The sequence below is a fragment of the Amphiprion ocellaris genome, chromosome 24, assembly GCF_022539595.1.
Source record: "Amphiprion ocellaris isolate individual 3 ecotype Okinawa chromosome 24, ASM2253959v1, whole genome shotgun sequence".
Lineage (NCBI taxonomy): Eukaryota > Metazoa > Chordata > Actinopteri > Pomacentridae > Amphiprion > Amphiprion ocellaris.
In genome coordinates, this window is record NC_072789.1 from 5,516,904 (window position 1) to 5,531,087 (window position 14,184).

Genomic DNA, 14,184 nt, shown 5'->3' on the forward strand with positions numbered 1-14,184 from the left:
TATGTCTGACTGTATGCTAAAAGCAGGTGAGGAGATACATAATTCAGGACACTCAACGGAAAACAGATGTTGGCATTCTGCGAGGGTGGGAGACCAATAATCCTCTCGGCATGGCTCGCATGTGTCAACAGCGCCGCACATGTGCAGCAAATAAACTCGTGCAAGCAGAAAAAGCACGGTGGGGGTGATGTGATGAAACAGCCAGAGCTAGCCACAAATGAAATAATGTGAATTTCTATTCATAACTGACCACATATGCATAAACCACCCATACAAACACACCCACACTACATATTCTCTTCCTGTGCTTGTTATGTTTGACCTTAAATCCACTCCTTTCACTGCCATGGGGATCCGCCTTGTAGCCACTGACCTTCTACTGGTAGCTGCATGACCAATGTATCCCCAAACCACCCTCATGGACTAGCCTGTGTGTGTGTGTGTGTTTGGGTGCTTCAAGCTGGATTACGCTGAATAAATGAGCAACCCAGATTCTTTTTTCGACCCTTGTGGGCTTATCTGTCTGGCTGTCTGCAGGATTTCTGTGCAGTTCGTTGGTTAGATCATCGTTAAACTTGTGAAAATCCAGATCCGGGAAGCGAGAAATGTGACTTTCTCGGACTAACAAGTTCAACAGTGGGCCGAGAATCACACTTTACTTTTACTATCGCACATGTGTGTGCAGTATGAACGCCACACTTTGATTTTCTCCTGCTGTGCTGTGGATTGATCCCAAATGTGCCGTTGCGTACATTTTGTTCCAGTGTAAAAGGATGCAAGGCGGTCATTTGTGTCCGATATGATGGATAGCACACAGATTAATCGCAGTTTTATGTTGTAAATACTGCAAAACTACACATTTATCAATGAGATGGCCTCTCATTTTGACTAGATTTGGGACTAATTTGAGACGTTTCCATGGTAGAATTGCAAGAAAACTTTCAATTTAGTACAGTTTATTCCCAAAATGTGTTGGCAATGGCCTTGAAAAACCCATTTTTATCTGTAGATTGATAAAAATATATTGTTCTTTGTCTAAACTCTTCAATTAACGAGTTATAAATTACCCACAGCTGCTCATAATGTACATTATAAAAATTTTTTCCTTAGTCTAGGTCGTGATTCTTGCTAATTAACCTCATTACACTTTGAACTGTCCTATGGGACCCCTGAGCCATCTGAGCCACAGCCAGCCTGCTAATAACCCGCAGTTTAAGAGAGAAATCCCAAAGAGGAACATCCATTTTGGAAGCGGCACCATCAGTTAAACACTGACATTTGAGAAGGATAAGTAGACTCTCTGAGGACGGCGGATGTGTGGAAGCGACACACCAGGATTTACTTACACAGCCGCTTGTCACAGCACCAGGAATCCACTCAAAACAGCACATAAAACTGATTTTAATTGCGTCTGTGGAGCTTCCATTTTCATTCTTACTCAAATTTAACTTAGATGTTCATCCTCCTGAATGCAAATCATGTTTCCACTTGTATAAATTCCTAAAAGAGTTTTGTCAGAACTCCACTCGCTGAATTCTTCATGTGCTGTTTACTTTGTACTTAAAGTTTATGAATAATTACAGGAGAGAGGCCAGATTTGACTTTTCTAAATGCAAATCAAGTCGGAGGCCGTGAGGGGATTGTGCTGAGCCACTGAAATGAGGGAAAGGGAACAAAGAGCAACAAAGAGCAGAGGAGTCACCCATTTTATTAATTGTGTTGGTTCTAGCTGTTGCCCTTTAGAAAAGTCAGTGGACTTAATTAAATTACTACGCACGCTCGGAGGCGGAAGCAGTAGGAAATAGCCCTGTAAAACAGCCTTGCAATTCAATCCCTTATCTAATGAGAGCCACAATGATGCTCAAAGGTCTTTCAGCATCCTCCAAGTCCTTCACTATTATAATATCTGAATCTAGTGGAGGAAAGCACAATCTTTGGCAGACAGCAGCACAGCCACAGTGGTCTATGTGGAAACTAGCATCCGCTTTGCAGTTTCAAAACAGCAGGTCACGGCGAACACAGCCAGGGCTGATGGGAGAGATATTGCCAATGCTTTCAGCCCTGCCAGCCGCTCTTCTATATAGCGCCCTTTAAACCCTCCGGGCCCTCCAGAGTGAAGGCATTCCTTTTTCCAGGTCAGCTCTCAGTGTTTACTTCTCACAGCTGAGACTCGCTGCCTACCGTTAGTGCAGCACATATAGGATAATTAAAGGCGGTCCCGGGGTCGAGGGAGTCGGGCAGGAGAAGCTGGCATGTAGCAGTAAAGCAGTTATGACATGCTTGCCCTCCCCCCCACCTCCCACCCCCCACATGCTCCAAAGCCCCACAGGCTTCGCTCGAGGTTATGAAGGCTCAGGAAGGAGGCAGATGCACGTTCGGTAACATGGCGAGTGGAAAAGTCGCACAAGACTGGGCATGGGGAAGCAGAGTGGAAATGCCAGTTTCTGTTGTGGTGTTGCGTTACAGTGGTGGGGGAGAGAGAAAAAAATGTACGGAGTGGGGAGGAACAATGCCAGAAAACATCCGGGACATGGAGAGGTCAGGACACAACAGAGCTAAGAGGTTTTCATTTTAATCCAGTAACACACCTGAAAATGCAAGACATACAGGGGTGATGGTGTAGAACGTAACCACAGGGTTGGTTACTTAGTCATATAAAACAATACACAGGAAGTAAAGCAATGGCAAAAGGGAAGACGATAAGTTTCTTTGCTTGGACTGACGACAAGGTGAAACTGAAACTCACAGATAGTTGATGCAAAGCAAGTATGGTACCCAGAGTATTATCTATCACCAGCCAAATGAGGCTTGAAGGTTAGTTGGTCATCAATCATGACACCCAAGTTTCTGGCAGACTTTGTGAATTTGAGTTGGGTTGATTCAAGCTGGATGTCCTCCTAGGTCACCCATATGCAGTTACATGGGCTACAGGCAACGCAGTCAGTTAAATATCAAATTTGACTCATCTGTCCTCTGATATGATAATATACTTGCGACAATTGGTGCCAGAGGACATCTGTGCTTTGCTTTACCCCTCAGCTAGCATGACATTTGACCCCTGCTGATTCATTTGCGTTGTATAAGGGGAGTTGTTGTGGGAAACAGCAAGGAAGACGTTGCTAATCATGGCCCGTCTGCCTTGTTAGAGCATATTACATAAAATATTTCTGCCTCTGTTTCCACAATTCTCCATAAAAAAAATGTATTAACAAATAAGGAATTGCTGGAATGAGCAGCCCTCTGGTTATAAATACCCCAGTGGCGGTCCACACAACCATGCACTGGCTGTTAAAAGAACAAAATATTATTTGCTATATTATTTGCTCTCATTGCTCCAGCTGCTGCCTTATGTGGAATATTTATGAAATGAACCAATATGTGCACAATAACAGATCAGTATGCATTTTCTTCATGCCCTAAAGAATCAAAGAGGAATGCATTTCTTGTATATGTTGTATTTTTTTTTTTACATTTTTCTGCAATAAAATGTAGAAAATTTGAATTGTGTTATATAATCTTCCCTTTAAAACCCAAATTTAGCTGCTAAATGTTGCCACCCAGCACTTCCCAGTTCTTTTTTCACTCCATCATTGATTTTTGACCTGAAATTCATCTCTCCTGCTGTTAAGTGTGATGACGTGTGAACAACTTTTTCATGATATCCTGTCAGGGTCCGTGAATATTCTGGCAATTGGATTTTCCGTTCTGAAATGGGTTTTGAAAAACAAAAAACGAGTGGTTATTTGATTTTCGTTTTCAAATACAAAAATTAAAATTGAAATACAAGGCGTTTTACCTTTTCATGATCAAAAAGGGATATATGAAATTTTAAAAAGGCTTTGATTTTCATTTTATATTTAGAATAACAAAAAAGTAAAATCAGTAAGAGACAGAAACGACAAAGGGTCCGTTTTTTCATTTTCTGAGACCGGAAGTGGTCATCAGCAAGTGTGGAGCCAGAGTACGGTGCATAGACTTTGTGTGTGTGTGTGTGTGTGTGTGTGTGTGTGTGTGTGTATATATATATATATATATATATATATATATATATATATATATATATATATATATATATATATATATATATTTTTTTTTTATTTTATTTTTTTTTTTTTAATTTTTTTTTTTTACGTTAGTTTTCATGGTCAAAATGAGAGATCATGTGGCCAATCTTAAAATAAATCAATATTGATTTTTAAAAAAATTTTTTTTTTTTTATAGAGCGTTAAAGTATCGCGAAGCCAGGGGGTGGGGTTACTTGATTGACAGTCCGGTCTGGAATGATTGACAGGTCCTATGGAGGAGGCAGCATAGACTCTGGTCTCCTCGTTTGGATTAATTCTGATATAATAACTGTTGGTTTATTTATCGGTGAAGCAGCAGAACATTTTCCACAGACAGTTTTCCTGCCCGTTGGCTTGTTTTAACCAGTTTTCTGCCTTCGGCTGATTCTACCAGCAGACACTGAAAGGACTGATAGTTCAGTAAGTGTTTATCTTCGTATCGGTGCTGCTTTTAATGCACGTTATATGCCACTTTAGTGTCAGACATAATGTGCCATGCACTCCAGATGTTGGTAGAGTTTATTTCAGTGTGTATTGACCAGAGAGGAAAGTTACCAGGATAACGTTATTTCTTTTACACCGACAAATCAAAGTAAAGATGGTTTTACCTTAGCTGACATGTTTCAACTGCAGCTGCAGCTAACCCTCTCATCCAGTTAGTGGAAGTAAGATCAAAACCACATGCTCTTGCGTTTTATTAAAAACATTCTAATGGATGACAGAGATGCTAGGCAGAACCCTACCTGTACCCTAAAATTTGAGCTGTTGTGTCACATAATGGTCTGCATTCTGAAGAATTCTCCTTCCCACCAAGACTAAAGTTGTCAAGGATTTACTTTTTTTTTTAAATGACATACGAACCGTTAAGTTTTTAAACCGTAGCAAATCGAATATTTTATATCAGTTATTAAGAATCCACTTTCAGCTCAAAGTGCCCAAAGTAGAGCTCGGACTTCAAAACATCTGCTGATCCTGCTGCTCTGTGCTGTGATTCCCTTGGGTGACAACCACTAAAAAAGTTAAAAGCAACTCAAAGCTGGGGGAAAAAGTGCAAACATTTCAAAAAAATTCCGGTGGTTTACATCAGCTCTTTAAGCAAGAGGAGGAAAAAAAAAACAAAAAAAAACGCAGTATGATAACTTGTGTAATCAGCAAATGGATGCACAGGCAGTCTTTCATTTAATTCAATTGAGATAAGAGCATTTCAAAATGCATCTTGGGACATGTCATTATCCTTGTTGGGACTGAGATGTACACTTACAGGAAATTGATATTTAGAGAATTTATCTAGATTTCTCAGAGAACACGAGCACTTTTATTTGTTCTTTTTAACTGACGCCACCCCGGGAAGGTGTGATAAAAGATGCTGGATGTTATCTCCTGCCTCTCCATCCATCTGCTTGTGGATCAAACGCACAAGAAGGGGTCCGAAAAAGCTCAGTGTTCCACGTAATGGAAGCACGAGTTATCCCCAACCGCTGGACAAAGCATTTGGAGCGGCGGTCTCCTCAGTCGGCTTCACGCTTGCCTGAGCCTGAACACATGACAAGTAAAAAAAAAAAAAAAAAAAAAAAAAAACCCTGAAGGCACGGCTTGGTGGTGGTGGTGGAGGTGGAGGAGGAGGGGGATGGAGGCAAAGCTGAACAGGAGGAGGAGGAGGAGGAGGAGGAGGAGGGGATGCAAGGAAAGATCCAAGTGTTTTGATTTGCGCTTGGTGTGTGGATGCATGAATCTGCGTCCTCTCTCTCTCTCTCACACGTTTTCTTTTTCCCATCTCTCTAACTCACTGTCTCTCTTTCCTCCACACTTTCTCATCCTCCCTCTCTCCCTCTCTCTCTCTTTTCAAGGTTAGTCTCTCTATTGTTTTGTCAGACTGGAGTCACTGCCTGCTTCTCTTCTTTTTCTGTCGGAGGACCATGTGAGGCTCTTGAATGTAAGTGCCTCCCTTTGTTGCCTAATTCACTTTCACCGGGACCATTCCTTTACAGGCAGTATGTTTAGGGTCCCTTTTCTTCTCTTTTCCCTCGTAGCACATTCACAATGGGATGTCATACATCGGAGGGGTGGAGTGGGTCGCGGCAGGTTAGGGGAGGGGAGGTTAAGGGGGCTTTATTATTGCACCATGTGGTTCGAGCGTGGCAGTTGAACGCACGTGCATGCTGCTGTCATTGTCTCAAGAGTGGCTTTTATGCGAGATTTGTGTTTCGTTCACAACTTGAATTGCTGTATGTTTTATTCATTGAATTATGATTGACTTTGTGTGGTTTGTCTTTCATAGATATGAACGGAAAATGCTTTTATTCTGAAATTAACAGTGGAATCACACACAAAAACTATAAATGTAATTGATAAAAAATATTTAATTTTAAAATAACATGACAAATATGCAGAATGAAATTTTTTTTGTTTCACCACTGGCTTGTTAGTTGCATCCTACAATTACCCAGAAGGCCTTTGTTTGTTTATGTCAGTCTATCATCCAATTGTTTTCCTCCATGTACATGAGCCAAAGGACAAATTGCTTGTTTGGACTCAAGTATAACGGAAGTCAGTGTTCCACATTTGAACTGGATGCATTGTATGTTTCATAATGCCACAACTAATGCTAAATAGGGTTTTGTTTGTTGGGTTTCATAGTCTCTGTGAGGTATTTTCGTTTGAGGCTAGACAAATCGGGATAGAAACTTCCAGTCACTCAGAAGTTCAGCAAAAGCAACCACTTTTAAACACACACACACACACACACACACACACACACACACACACACACACACACACACACACACACACACACACACACACACACACACACACACACACACACACACATATATACATATATATATATGTCTCTTTTTCTGTTCAGCTATAGTATTGGTTTTTGTTGAATTTTGAACTCTTCTTTGGGCAGATTTCAGCATATCTTGCCTGTAAATATGAACTCCCTCCATAGTTCAGCGCTCTTCAGGTCTGCATGAATTTCTGATTTCACCACACAACACCCCAAGACAATTCGCTGCAAGACACTGTCTGAAGTGAAGTGCAACTGACATCGCTGATGAATAATACAAAAAGTGTATATACACTGCTATGAATAATGGACAAATTATATGGTGGTCTAATCTTTAGGAGATGTTTTGATTCCTTGCGTTAAGCAACACCGCTGACATGTCTTTGAACTGTTGACACTGTAGTGATGCTTTCTGTTTGTTCACTTCATTTAAGACCAGGACACACAAATGATGCATTTAGCTGCAGGTGCAGTCAGTAGGATTTCTCTGCGGTTGACTGAGCAGTGAGAATCTGCAACTTACTGCATTGCAAGATAACAGAAACACATTATTTAAAAAAAAAAAAAAAAAAAAACATTTTTCTGGGGATTAAAAAAAGTGTTAGAAATGTCGTTTTATAGGGGCTTCCCTTCATGTAAATCCGCTTTGAGATGATTTTGTAAACTGGAAGTCTAAAAAAAGATTCTCCTAGAACCACAGAGATACTGGCCACGACATTTTTTTCATTCATAACGCTCACGGCAATTTAAATGCTGCTTTTCTTTAACAGATGAGACAGTCTACTAGTGCACTGACCTTCAAGATGGATGAAATTTCGAACTGCGCCAACAGTTTGAGGTAGCCATTACTGGTTGCGGAGGTGTTTCCAGTCCCTCCCTTCCCCATTATGGATTCCGCGCGCTCGATTCCCTTATCGGTGCTGACATGTGGAGGGGACAGTGTTGGTGAACGAAGCAGGATGTGACAGTTGCATACCTGAAGCATTAAAATCAAGTGTGTAGAAGAAGGTTTGGATATGCGACGCTAACCTGGAGGATGCATGTGAGTTCCCGGCTAATCACGGTTAGTGGTGCAGGTTTTGGAGAAAGCCCACGATACTGAATTAAAACACCAACTTTGCTTCTACATTCCCTAACAATTGCTCTTGCTCCTGCCAGAAACATATATTTTTGGCCATTCATTGGTTTAAAACATAGATTATTACTTTAACATGGCTGTACTTTCTCACCCTTGAAGTCTTCACTATTTGCAATGAGTTCAAATTTAACACCCTCTTTGCCATATTTGGAGCCCAGCAGGATTTCAAGCTAGGAGGCCTTGGCATCAGTGACTGCCAGTGTGTCCAATCTTTTTCATGCCCAGCCAAACCCCCCTCACCACATTCCAGCTATAAAATCCCATCCATCTTGGCATTCATGTTTCAGCTCCCCAGCAGCCCCGAACACTGGCTCCCAGCCACCTCCTTGTCTTCCACCAAAGCTCAAGAAAGTGAGTTTGAATAGAGAGAAAAGACCGAGGGGTGAGTTTGGAGAGAAGTAGGAGGGAGTTTTAATGGAAGTAGAGGCATTTTATTTGCAATGGTCCCCTTTTATCTGCCCTGGGGGTACTGGACTACATGAATGGGCTGGTTTGTTCTACGGGTGACCAAACATGACACTTGAATGTTTATCTGCATAATGACAAAGCTGGAGAGAGCCAAAGACACTTGGTGATGAGATGGACTGTGAACTAGTCAAGTGGCCTCCTCTGATGAACACACAGCTTGTGGTCAACTGTGGCTGTTTCCAGCTTCTCTCAGTACGCTACGCATTTGTGCCAGCCATCATAGGACAATAGTGGAGTCTTATGATTGTTAAATGTGCTGGGAACCTTGTATAGGTTGCACTACTCCTATGAAAACTCAAAGAGAGAGACAAAGCTCCTGGAAGGAACTGAATACAACACAATTCAATCATAATACAAACACAAACACTTGTAAAGTTGGCTTGAGTTGAAATATGTAGTGTACACCACTGGAATGCTGCACTAAGAGGACATTATTCCAAGTGTAGTTCACATTTTCCAATCTGAGTTGCATGTGAAACTTTTTTCATGCATGCTGCATGCTGTTGAACTGCACTAATATTAAACTTTCTGCACAACTTGATTCATACAATCAAGACTCAAACATCAAAGCTTGTAGGTAGTGTATATAAGCAGGTGCATAATACATGTCAGAAAAGAATTGTTGAAAGCTGAAGACTGAACTAAAAGGTACTGGAATGTGGAGTTACACAAACTGTTTATCGACATTTTTGTGTTCAGGCTTTTTTGCATGACTCCTCCTCAGTGTTTTAAAAGCTAGAGCTGTTTGTGGACTATTGCTTTGAAGCCATGAGTTTGGAGTTTGATCATTAGTATCTGAAACTGGTACTGAGTGATGGAAACCTGGCAGTCCTAAGTCTATTTTACTCCAAATGGGACCACAATTTACAAAATGAACACCAAGCTGTATTCAGAAAGTCTTAAAACTAGCTAAACTTAATAGGAAAATGTTTACTAAGGTAGCAAATACACAGGGAAATAGGGATCTTTTCTCAGAAGCTTTTAAACTCTTTGACTTCTATTTGCAACCAGAGCAGCTGTCCCCTGCTGGATGTTAGAAAGAAGGCAGTTTTAAGTCACCTTTGCATTGGTTCCGCCCACATCTACAATGACCACCGGGTAATTTTGTAAACTTTAACCTGACATGAGTGGAATTTGTAGACAACTGTCTACAGATGAATGGGCCCAAACCAAAAGCCTCCTTTTTGTGACCAGCTAACATCTGGTGCCAACGTTGGCAGTAGATTCCCACAAATTAGTTTAAGTTGGGTGCTAAGTTTATTACAGCAATTAACTTAATCTACAGCCACAAAGAGACTGAAATGTCTGTATTTAGAATGCACATTTGCAATTTCATGTTTGACCTGTGTGATTAAGTTTAAAAGAAGTTAGGTCCATTTACAGGGTTAGTACAGTTGATTTGGACTGGTGTGAAAGCTGCCAAATAATTCTTTTTTTCCAAGTCTTTTTCTGTGGTGTGACAAATACTGAACACATACATTAGTGATCAGAAGTGTGGGATCACTCAGAAATGACCTTATTTTTGAAAGAAAAGCATTTTTTTTCAATGATGATAGCATTAAATTAATCAGAAATGCAGTCTAGACATTGTTAATGTGGTAAATGACTATTCTAGCTGGAAATTTTTTTAATGGAATATCTCCATAGGGGTACAGAGGAACATTTCCAGCAACCATCACTCCTGTGTTCTAATGCTACATTGTGCTAGCTAATGGTGTTGAAAGGCTCATTGATGATTAGAAAACCCTTGTGCAATTATGTTAGAACATGAATAAAAGTGTGAGTTTTCATGGAAAACATGAAATTGCCTGGGTGACCCCAAACTTTTGAACAAAGACTTCAACTTGATCTAAAAAATGCAACTGAAACTATTAAGAAATGAAGTAGAAGAATAATCAGCTTGAATTAATTGCCGAAAAAGCTACACTTCAGCTACAATAATGTGAAACAAAACTGCAATTCTGTAGTTAAACAGATTATTAGAGTTGATTAATTAAGAATACAGGCCTACTGTGTATATATAGTAAAAATATGAGCTGGTGCAGTGACTGCTCAGACAGCTTGATTGAGCCAATCTCTTCTGTCAGATGGTGAGAGAAGAACAACACAAATGCTTTCTGTGTCGACATGCTTCACTGTGAATTCACACAAGATGCAAGACTATTGTGACATATTGGTGGAGTCGTTCCATTCAATCCACCATGATCACTGTCCCTGGAATCAACAGTCAGCAAGATGTCAGTGATCAGACAAACTGGCTTTTCATGGCGATACATTCCTCAAACTACAGGTAAAATCTACTGGGCAAGTTTAGTTTTCAAGCAAACCCCATGCGAAGCGCATGTGGACAAAACTGCCTCCAAGCCCCGTATCCCCACGCTGGAAACCAGAAAAGTTTGTAGGCTTTGATCAGTAATTATAGAAGTAGTTACAGTAATAAGTTCACAGCATGCAGACCCCATGAGATTCGTGTGATTAGAACAGCAGCGTGTTGAAATTTTGCCTCACAAAAAGTAATAGAAGAGTCTCTGGCGCCGTTTGAAGTGGTGTTTTGGAAAATTATGGTTAAATTGTGCCAACAAAATACATTGTGTCCAAATGCGGAATGTGAATAATGGCACGCGTCTCAGTTTCTTGGTCTTGCAGGAGTTCAGAAAAGAAAAAAAAAAAAAAAATGACACAAGCAGCACATTTTGAGGTGTGAGCCACTATTCAACACTGATCTGAACTTTTTTTGCAGTTGCTTGAACCAACAAAACATCATCTGTTTAACACAATAGGATGCAATACAACAGACCTCCTAAATACCAGCAGAAGGTAATTCAGACAAGATCATTCTCAATAGCTGACAGTTCATCTTATCTAGTTTACAAAGTCTTGACGCCTGTGCAGCTTAGTATGCAATTGATTAAAGCTGCAGCTCGGTGTGCATAACGCTGCGAGCATTAAGTGGCTCTTTGATTAGCTGATGCTCAGTCAATGCCCGGCCTACGAGCACAAGTGGATCGATGCGTCCTCGTGGAGAATTCATAAACTGGTTGAGGAGTGAAGGGGTCTAGGTCGAGTTTACAAAAACATGGCAACAAATGAGCAGTTTTATCTACTGTATTCTGGTTTTTACATCATGCTCCCTCTTGTGATTCCAGGGAAAGATATTCCCTAATTATGAAGAGCCAATTTCCAGGTGCAGGTTTTGTAAGCAAAACCTCAAAGTGCACCAGTGAGCTCTCATTCATAACCATATTTTGGGGTGAGAACAAATATCTGAGCTATGCTCACACATCTAATTAAAATAGAAGACAGTGCTGCAACTAATACAAGTGAATCCAAACATTGTGGTGCACCCAGCATTTCGAGTGAGAAAGTATGCACTGTTACCTAGACAACCAGTATAGTAATGGCAGCAAAGGATTATATTGTCCAAAGTGTACAAGTCAGCCTTTATAACTGATTATGAAATACAATCGGATTTGCATGCAATCTGAATAAAGTGGTAATCAATCATGTTTGGGCCACATTACCATTGAAGGCAAACCACAGGAGGAATGTGTCTTGTCAACAGGATCAGAGCCAGATAGAAACTATTTTGTGGCACAAGCAGTGCTTAGGAGAAAGTTCACTTCACTTTAATATAATATTCCTCAACTGCAAAAGCAAAACAAATTGTGTTGGTTCAATTCTGCATATATTTTCTTAGGAAAGCAGACAGCTATTTTGACCTCTAAGTTACTGTATAAATCGATGCATCTGTGTATCTTTAGGTCTGAAAAGGAGTCGATAGTTTTTAGCACTGTGTTTGTGCAAGCGCTGTCTGCACATGATCAGGAAATTTATTTTAATAGGGCTTTTTTTTTTTTTTGCTCAAGATGCAAGCTTTGTCTTGGCTGCATTTTATAGCTTTTCTTTGCATAACTTGATAACTACCCATGTGGGAAATCTAGGTTCTCAGATCCAGGAAAAGCTGTGAGTAAAGCACCATTCCCATCACAGCCTGATTCTATATATTTTGGCCAGTTCAGGTTTGTCCATCTCATGCCGTGCTGAGAGCTGAGATGTGTCAGCATTTCTTCAAGCTGTATTTCAGAGTGCCGCATCAGTGTACCGATTGCTGTGGCAGGTGTTATTTGTAGAAACATCCAGGAAGTGTGAAGCATCACTATGACAACAGGCAAATATGGGCTGGCATGTCTTAGCTGTGAGGGCACAAATCAGTATTGACCGCAGTATTTTAAAGTTTATTGCTTATTTCTTCCCTTTTGGTATGTTTGAAACCATGTACACCAAACAGCTGCAACATTAAGACCACCTGCCTGATCCTGTGTAGGTGAAACAGCTCAGACAATGTTTGCCTTTTCATAAGCTGATGCATCTGCAACTTGATTTATGTTAAATGGAGGGTGATGCGCCTCTCAAAGAACACTCATTCAGCTTCACGGTTAAAAATGGATTCCTTTGTGCAAAAAAAGTACAAAGCTGCATTTCAAGGGATGCAGTGCAACTAATAGCCTAATAGATTGCCATGTTTGTTTTACGGAGAAGTAACAAACACACATAAAGGCCACAATGTCTCTCGCTAAGCTTTGGAAAAGTGCTGTGGGTGGTTTATTGATTAAACCTCATAGGTCAGTGTGTGTTTATGTGTGTGGGTGAAGTGGTTGCACACTAATCTCAGAGTTGGAGGTTCAATATTCAGCTTCTTCTGTGCACGTGGCGAAGGGCCTCTGGGCAAGATAATAAACCCCAAGATGCTTATGGTGGCAAGCAATCGCCTTGCATTGGTGTTTGAGTCAGTCAGCGTGAGAATGGATGAATGAGAGGCAGAAATTGTAAAGCACTTCATAAACCCTTTAAGGAAAAAAGGCCCTATATAAGTGCAGTCCACTTACCATTCCCTGTGTGTCTGTGGCTGGCAGTATTTATCTGTGCTGATGTTAGAAGAATAGAGACGAGGTGTTGTCTCAGCCCGAGGGGACAGCTCAAGCTCGATAGAGAAACAAGACACGTAGAGAGGGCAAGCGACCATGTTGGAAGCAAATGTCATTCGCTTTAAGAAGCTTTGTCCCCTGAGATGCACCTCTGTGTGCCAGCAAAACTGCCTGTCTGTCTCCCTGTTTGTCTGTCTAAATATTGCATTAGAAGTGACTTGGACACTGGCCGCCTCTGTCCAGGTTTGCTGGCATAAGCTTGAAGACTGATATCTACTCCTACATTGGCTCCACGCAGAACTTAGTATCATCTACTGTTTTATTTCTGTGCTTCAAACTATTTTGGCTAAAACAAAGCAAATTATGTTGGAGTTGAGCTAAAAAAAAAAAAACACTGAACAGTTGCTTTTACCAACATTACTGCAATGTAGAAAAGAAAGAAGACATTAAAATAATAATTCCGGAATTTGCAAAGACAAGATCATAATGAAAATTAAAAAAAAAAAAAAAAAAAAAAAAGCATTTGTTTTTTATTTACTTTCTTTTGATATAAATGTATGCAAAATATATCCCATGGGCTTCAAAAGTCCCTCAATTACATATTGACCCACATACTAACCTTTAATGTTAACGCTACTAACCTGCCTTTATCTGTCTGTCTGTCTATCTCTTATACTGTCTTACTGTTCTGTCAATCAACAGACATGAAATTATGCCCTACTTCTGTCATTCAGCAAAGTTCATAAAGCCCCTATACCATGTATGCACCCTTGAATGGAAAGTCACAAAGAAACATAA

General features: G+C 40.5%; 1 protein-coding gene across 3 annotated transcripts in view; it reads left to right on the top strand.

The window, feature by feature from the left end:
- Positions 1–5,751: 5,751 nt before the first annotated feature.
- LOC111571707 (E3 ubiquitin-protein ligase Midline-1-like) overlaps positions 5,752–14,184 on the top strand; it is a 68,487-nt gene continuing 60,054 nt past the window's right edge. The window contains exons 1-2 of one of the 3 annotated variants that reach the window (XM_055008515.1): positions 5,752–5,997; positions 7,626–7,918. The gene's annotated coding sequence lies outside the window, so the exon portion shown is untranslated. The remainder of the gene's footprint in view (positions 5,998–7,625; positions 7,919–14,184) is intronic. The other 2 variants (XM_055008514.1, XM_023275005.3) reach the window with 2 other exon arrangements.